Here is a 7,900-nt window from a genome sequence, read left to right as displayed (position 1 = left end):
AGCAGTGTGAGGAAGACAGGGAGCAGTGTGAGAGAAAGACAGGGAGCAGTGTGAGGAAGACAGGGAGCAGTGTGAGGAAGACAGGGAGCAGTGTGAGAGAAGGACAGGGAGCAGTGTGAGGAAGACAGAGAGCAGTGTGAAGAAGACAGGGAGCAGTGTGAGAGGAAGACAGGGAGCAGTGTGAGAGAAAGACAGGGAGCAGTGTGAGAGGAAGACAGGGAGCAGTGTGAGGGGAAGACAGGGAGCTGTGTGAGAGAAAGACAGGGAGCAGTGTGAGGAAGACAGAGAGCAGTTTGAGGAAGACAGGGAGCAGTGTGAGGAAGACAGGGAGTTGTGTGAGAGAAAGACAGGGAGCAGTTTGAGGAAGACAGGGAGCAGTGTGAGAGAAAGACAAGGAGCAGTGTGAGAGGAAGACAGGGAGCAGTGTGAGAGGAAGACAGGGAGCAGTGTGAGAGAAAGACAGGGAGCAGTGTGAGAGGAAGACAGGGAGCAGTGTGAGGAAGGCAAGGAGCAGTGTGAGAGAAAGACAGGGAGCAGTGTGAGAGAAAGACAGGGAGCAGTTTGAGGAAGACAGGGAGCAGTGTGAGAGAAAGACAGGGAGCAGTTTGAGGAAGACAGGGAGCAGTGTGAGAGAAAGACAGGGAGCAGTTTGAGGAAGACAGGGAGCAGTGTGAGAGAAAGACAGGGAGCAGTTTGAGGAAGACAGGGAGCAGTGTGAGAGAAAGACAGGGAGCAGTTTGAGGAAGACAAGGAGCAGTGTGAGAGAAAGGCAGGGAGCAGTGTGAGAGAAAGACAGGGAGCAGTGTGAGAGAAAGGCAGGGAGCAGTGTGAGAGAAATATAGGGAGCAGTGTGAGAGAAAGATAGGGAGCAGTGTGAGAGAAAGGCAGGGAGCAGTGTGAGAGAAAGATAGGGAGCAGTGTGAGAGAAAGACGGAGCAGTTTGAGGAAGACAGGGAGCAGTGTGAGAGAAAGGCAGGGAGCAGTGTGAGAGAAAGATAGGGAGCAGTGTGAGAGGAAGACAGGGAGCAGTGTGAGAGAAAGGCAGGGAGCAGTGTGAGAGAAAGATAGGGAGCAGTGTGAGAGAAAGACAGGGAGCAGTGTGAGAGAAAGACAGGGAGCAATGTGAGGAAGACAGGGAGCAGTGTGAGGAAGACAGGGAGCAGTGTGATACAAAGACGGAGCAGTGTGAGAGAAAGACAGGGAGCAGTGTGAGATAGAGACAGGGAGCAGTGTGAGAGAAAGACAGGGATCAGTGTCAGAGAAAGACAGGGAGCAGTGTTAGGAAGACAGGGAGTAGTGTGAGAGAAAGACAGGGAGTAGTGTGAGAGAAAGACAGGGAGCAGTTTGACGAAGACAGGGAGCAGTGTGAGAGGAAGACAGGGAGCAGTGTGAGAGAAAGACAGGGAGCAGTGTGAGAGAAAGACAGGGAGCAGTGTGAGAGAAAGACAGGGAGCAGTGTGAGGAAGACAGGGAGAAGTGTGAGAGACAGAGAGAAGAGAGAGAGAGACAGAGAGCAGTGTGAGATAGAGACAGGGAGCAGTGTGAGAGAAAGACAGGGAGCAGTTTGACGAAGACAGGGAGCAGTGTGGGAGAAAGACAGGGAGCAGTGTGAGGAAGACAGGGAGCAGTGTGAGAGAAAGACAAGGAGCAGTGTGAGAGAAAGACAGGAAGCAGTGTGAGAGAAAGACAGGGAGCAGTGTTAGAGAAAGACAGGGAGCAGTGTGAGGAAGACAGGGAGCAGTGTGAGGAAGACAGGAAGCAGTGTGGGATAAAGACAGGGAGCAGTGTGAGGAAGACAGGGAGCAGTGTGAGAGGAAGACAGGGAGCAGTGTGAGAGAAAGACAGGGAGCAGTTTGAGGAAGACAGGGAGCAGTGTGAGAGAAAGACAGGGAGCAGTTTGAGGAAGACAGGGAGCAGTGTAAGAGAAAGACAGGGAGCAGTTTGAGGAAGACAGGGAGCAGTGTGAGAGAAAGACAGGGAGCAGTTTGAGGAAGACAAGGAGCAGTGTGAGAGCAAGGCAGGGAGCAGTGTGAGAGAAAGACAGGGAGCAGTGTGAGAGAAAGGCAGGGAGCAGTGTGAGAGAAATATAGGGAGCAGTGTGAGAGAAAGGCAGGGAGCAGTGTGAGAGAAATATAGGGAGCAGTGTGAGAGAAAGATAGGGAGCAGTGTGAGAGAAAGGCAGGGAGCAGTGTGAGAGAAAGATAGGGAGCAGTGTGAGAGAAAGACAGGAAGCAGTTTGAGGAAGACAGGGAGCAGTGTGAGAGAAAGGCAGGGAGCAGTGTGAGAGAAAGATAGGGAGCAGTGTGAGAGAAAGACAGGGAGCAGTGTGAGAGGAAGACAGGGAGCAGTGTGAGAGAAAGGCAGGGAGCAGTGTGAGAGAAAGATAGGGAGCAGTGTGAGAGAAAGACAGGGAGCAGTGTGAGAGAAAGACAGGGAGCAATGTGAGGAAGACAGGGAGCAGTGTGATACAAAGACGGAGCAGTGTGAGAGAAAGACAGGGAGCAGTTTGAGGAAGTTAGGGAGCAGTGTGAGATAGAGACAGGGAGCAGTGTGAGATAGAGACAGGGAGCAGTGTGAGAGAAAGACAGGGAGCAGTGTCAGAGAAAGACAGGGAGCAGTGTTAGGAAGACAGGGAGTAGTGTGAGAGAAAGACAGGGAGTAGTGTGAGAGAAAGACAGGGAGCAGTTTGACGAAGACAGGGAGCAGTGTGAGAGGAAGACAGGGAGTAGTGTGAGAGAAAGACAGGGAGCAGTGTGAGAGAAAGACAGGGAGCAGTGTGAGAGAAAGACAGGGAGCAGTGTGAGGAAGACAGGGAGCAGTGTGAGAGACAGAGAGAAGAGAGAGAGAGACAGAGAGCAGTGTGAGATAGAGACAGGGAGCAGTGTGAGAGAAAGACAGGGAGCAGTGTGAGGAAGACAGGGAGCAGTGTGAGAGACAGAGAGAAGAGAGAGAGAGACAGAGAGCAGTGTGAGATAGAGACAGGGAGCAGTGTGAGAGAAACACAGGGAGCAGTTTGACGAAGACAGGGAGCAGTGTGAGAGAAAGACAGGGAGCAGTGTGAGGAAGACAAGGAGCAGTGTGAGAGAAAGACAGGGAGCAGTTTGACGAAGACAGGGAGCAGTGTGAGAGGAAGACAGGGAGCAGTGTGAAGAAGACAGGGAGCTGTGTGAGAGAAAGACAGGGAGCAGTTTGACGAAGACAGGGAGCAGTGTGAGAGGAAGACAGGGAGTAGTGTGAGAGAAAGACAGGGAGCAGTGTGAGAGAAAGACAGGGAGCAGTGTGAGAGAAAGACAGGGAGCAGTTTGACGAAGACAGGGAGCAGTGTGAGAGGAAGACAGGGAGAAGTGTGAGAGTAAGACAGGGAGCAGTGTGAGAGAAAGACAGGGAGCAGTGTGATGAAGACAGGGAGCAGTGTGAGAGAAAGACAGGGAGCAGTGTGAGGAAGACATGGAGCAGTTTGACGAAGACAGGGAGCAGTGTGAGAGGAAGACAGGGAGCAGTGTGGAGGAAAGACAGGGAGCAGTGTGAGGAAGACAGGGAGTAGTGTGAGAGAAAGACAAGGAGCAGTGTGAGAGAAAGACAGGGAGCAGTGTCAGAGGAAGACAGGGAGCAGTGTGAGGAAGACAGGGAGCAGTGTGAGAGAAAGACAAGGAGCAGTGTGAGAGGAAGACAGGGAGCAGTGTGAGGAAGACAAGGAGCAGTGTGAGAGAAAGACAGGGAGCAGTGTGAGAGGAAGACAAGGAGCAGTTTGAGGAAGACAGGGAGCAGTGTGAGGAAGACAGGGAGTAGTGTGAGAGAAAGACAGGTAGCAGTGTGAGAGAAAGACAGGGAGCAGTGTGAGAGGAAGACAGGGAGCAGTGTGAGGAAGACAAGGAGCAGTGTGAGAGAAAGACAGGGAGCAGTTTGACGAAGACAGGGAGCAGTGTGAGAGGAAGACAAGGAGCAGTTTGTGGAAGACAGGTAGCAGTGTGAGGAAGACGGAGCAATGTGAGAGAAAGACAGGGAGCAGTTTGAGGAAGACAGGGAGCAGTGTGAGAGAAAGACAGGGAGCAGTTTGAGGAAGACAGGGAGCAGTGTGAGAGAAAGACAGGGAGCAGTGTGAGGAAGACAGGGAGCAGTGTGAGGAAGACATGGAGTAGTGTGAGAGAAAGACAGGGAGCAGTGTGAGAGGAAGACAGGGAGCAGTGTGAGAGAAAGACAGGGAGCAGTGTGAGGAAGACAGGGAGCAGTGTGAGAGAAAGACAGGGAGCAGTGTGAGGAAGACAGGGAGCAATTTGAGGAAGACAGGGAGCAGTGTGAGGAAGACAGGGAGTAGTGTGAGAGAAAGACAGGGAGCAGTTTGAGGAAGACAGGGAGCAGTGTGAGAGAAAGACAGGGAGCAGTGTGAGGAAGACAGGGAGCAGTGTGAGAGAAAGACAGGGAGCAGTGTGAGAGAAAGACAGGGAGCAGTGTGAGGAAGACAGGGAGCAGTGTGAGGAAGACAGGGAGCAGTGTGAGAGAAGGACAGGGAGCAGTGTGAGGAAGACAGGGAGCAGTGTGAAGAAGACAGGGAGCAGTGTGAGAGGAAGACAGGGAGCAGTGTGAGAGGAAGACAGGGAGCAGTGTGAGAGGAAGACAGGGAGCAGTGTGAGGGGAAGACAGGGAGCTGTGTGAGAGAAAGACAGGGAGCAGTGTGAGGAAGACAGGGAGCAGTTTGAGGAAGACAGGGAGCAGTGTGAGGAAGACAGGGAGTAGTGTGAGAGAAAGACAGGGAGCAGTTTGAGGAAGACAGGGAGCAGTGTGAGAGAAAGACAAGGAGCAGTGTGAGAGGAAGACAGGGAGCAGTGTGAGAGGAAGACAGGGAGCAGTGTGAGAGAAAGACAGGGAGCAGTGTGAGAGGAAGACAGGGAGCAGTGTGAGGAAGGCAAGGAGCAGTGTGAGAGAAAGACAGGGAGCAGTGTGAGAGAAAGACAGGGAGCAGTTTGAGGAAGACAGGGAGCAGTGTGAGAGAAAGACAGGGAGCAGTTTGAGGAAGACAGGGAGCAGTGTGAGAGAAAGACAGGGAGCAGTTTGAGGAAGACAGGGAGCAGTTTGAGAGAAAGACAGGGAGCAGTTTGAGGAAGACAAGGAGCAGTGTGAGAGAAAGGCAGGGAGCAGTGTGAGAGAAAGACAGGGAGCAGTGTGAGAGAAAGGCAGGGAGCAGTGTGAGAGAAATATAGGGAGCAGTGTGAGAGAAAGATAGGGAGCAGTGTGAGAGAAAGGCAGGGAGCAGTGTGAGAGAAAGATAGGGAGCAGTGTGAGAGAAAGACGGAGCAGTTTGAGGAAGACAGGGAGCAGTGTGAGAGAAAGGCAGGGAGCAGTGTGAGAGAAAGATAGGGAGCAGTGTGAGAGAAAGACAGGGAGCAGTGTGAGAGGAAGACAGGGAGCAGTGTGAGAGAAAGGCAGGGAGCAGTGTGAGAGAAAGATAGGGAGCAGTGTGAGAGAAAGACAGGGAGCAGTGTGAGAGAAAGACAGGGAGCAATGTGAGGAAGACAGGGAGCAGTGTGAGGAAGACAGGGAGCAGTGTGATACAAAGACGGAGCAGTGTGAGAGAAAGACAGGGAGCAGTGTGAGATAGAGACAGGGAGCAGTGTGAGAGAAAGACAGGGAGCAGTGTCAGAGAAAGACAGGGAGCACTGTTAGGAAGACAGGGAGTAGTGTGAGAGAAAGACAGGGAGCAGTTTGACGAAGACAGGGAGCAGTGTGAGAGGAAGACAGGGAGCAGTGTGAGAGAAAGACAGGGAGCAGTGTGAGAGAAAGACAGGGAGCAGTGTGAGAGAAAGACAGGGAGCAGTGTGAGGAAGACAGGGAGAAGTGTGAGAGACAGAGAGAAGAGAGAGAGAGACAGAGAGCAGTGTGAGATAGAGACAGGGAGCAGTGTGAGAGAAAGACAAGGAGAAGTTTGACGAAGACAGGGAGCAGTGTGGGAGAAAGACAGGGAGCAGTGTGAGGAAGACAGGGAGCAGTGTGGGAGAAAGACAGGGAGTAGTGTGAGGAAGACAGGGAGCAGTGTGAGAGGAAGACAGGGAGTAGTGTGAGAGAAAGACAAGGAGCAGTGTGAGAGAAAGACAGGAAGCAGTGTGAGAGAAAGACAGGGAGCAGTGTGAGAGAAAGACAGGGAGCAGTGTGAGGAAGACAGGGAGCAGTGTGAGGAAGACAGGAAGCAGTGTGGGAGAAAGACAGGGAGCAGTGTGAGGAAGACAGGGAGCAGTGTGAGAGGAAGACAGGGAGTAGTGTGAGAGAAAGACAAGGAGCAGTGTGAGGAAGACAGGGAGCAGTGTGAGAGGAAGACAGGGAGTAGTGTGAGAGAAAGAGAGGGAGCAGTGTGAGGAAGACAGGGAGCAGTGTGAGAGAAAGACAGGGAGCAGTGTGAGGAAGACAGGGAGCAGTGTGAGGAAGACAGGGAGCAGTGTGAGAGGAAGACAGGGAGCAGTGTGAGGAAGACAGGGAGCAGTGTGAGGAAGACAGGGAGCAGTGTGAGAGAAAGACAAGGAGCAGTGTGAGAGGAAGACAGGGAGCAGTGTGAGGAAGACAAGGAGCAGTGTGAGAAAAAGACAGGGAGCATTTTGACGAAGACAGGGAGCAGTGTGAGAGAAAGACAGGGAGCAGTGTGAGGAAGACAGGGAGCAGTGTGAGGAAGACAGGGAGTAGTGTGAGAGAAAGACAGGGAGCAGTGTGTGAGGAAGACAGGGAGTAGTGTGTGAGGAAGACAGGGAGCAGTGTGAGAGAAAGACAGGGAGCAGTGTGAGAGAAAGACAGGGAGCAGTTTGAGGAAGACAGGGAGCAGTGTGAGAGGAAGACAGGGAGCAGTGTGAGGAAGACAGGGAGCAGTGTGAGAGAAAGACAGGGAGCAGTGTGAGAGGAAGACAGGGAGCAGTGTGGGAGAAAGACAGGGAGCAGTGTGAGAGGAAGACTGGGAGTAAGTGTGAGAGAAAGACAAGGAGCAGTGTGAGAGAAAGACAGGGAGCAGTGTGAGGAAGACAGGGAGCAGTGTGAGAGAAAGACAGGGAGCAGTGTGAGAGAAAGACAGGGAGCAGTGTGAGGAAGACAGGGAGCAGTGTGAGGAAGACAGGAAGCAGTGTGGGAGAAAGACAGGGAGCAGTGTGAGGAAGACAGGGAGCAGTGTGAGAGGAAGATGGAGTAGTGTGAGAGAAAGACAAGGAGCAGTGTGAGAGAAAGACAGGGAGCAGTGTGAGGAAGACAGGGAGCAGTGTGAGAGAAAGACAGGGAGCAGTGTGAGAGAAAGACAGGGAGCAATGTGAGGAAGACAGGGAGCAGTGTGAGCAAGACAGGGAGCAGAGTGAGGAAGACAGGGAGCAGTGTGAGAGAAAGACAAGGAGCAGTGTGAGAGGAAGACAGGGAGCAGTGTGAGGAAGACAAGGAGCAGTGTGAGAAAAAGACAGGGAGCAGTTTGACGAAGACAGGGAGCAGTGTGAGAGAAAGACAGGGAGCAGTGTGAGGAAGACAGGGAGCAGTGTGAGGAAGACAGGGAGCAGTGTGAGGAAGACAGGGAGTAGTGTGAGAGAAAGACAGGGAGCAGTGTGTGAGGAAGACAGGGAGTAGTGTCTGAGGAAGACAGGGAGCAGTGTGAGAGAAAGACAGGGAGCAGTGTGCGAGAAAGACAGGGAGCAGTTTGAGGAAGACAGGGAGCAGTGTGAGAGGAAGACAGGGAGCAGTGTGAGGAAGACAGGGAGCAGTGTGAGAGAAAGACAGGGAGCAGTGTGAGAGGAAGACAGGGAGCAGTGTGAGGAAGACAAGGAGCAGTGTGAGAAAAAGACAGGGAGCAGTGTGAGAGAAAGACAGGGAGCAGTGTGAGAGGAAGACAGGGAGCAGTGTGAGGAAGACAAGGAGCAGTGTGAGAGAAAGACAGGGAGCAGTTTGA

This window comes from Taudactylus pleione, unplaced genomic scaffold (assembly GCF_031769625.1).
Source record: "Taudactylus pleione unplaced genomic scaffold, aTauple2 ptg000226l, whole genome shotgun sequence".
Taxonomy (NCBI): domain Eukaryota; kingdom Metazoa; phylum Chordata; class Amphibia; order Anura; family Myobatrachidae; genus Taudactylus; species Taudactylus pleione.
This window is presented reverse-complemented; position numbering follows the sequence as displayed.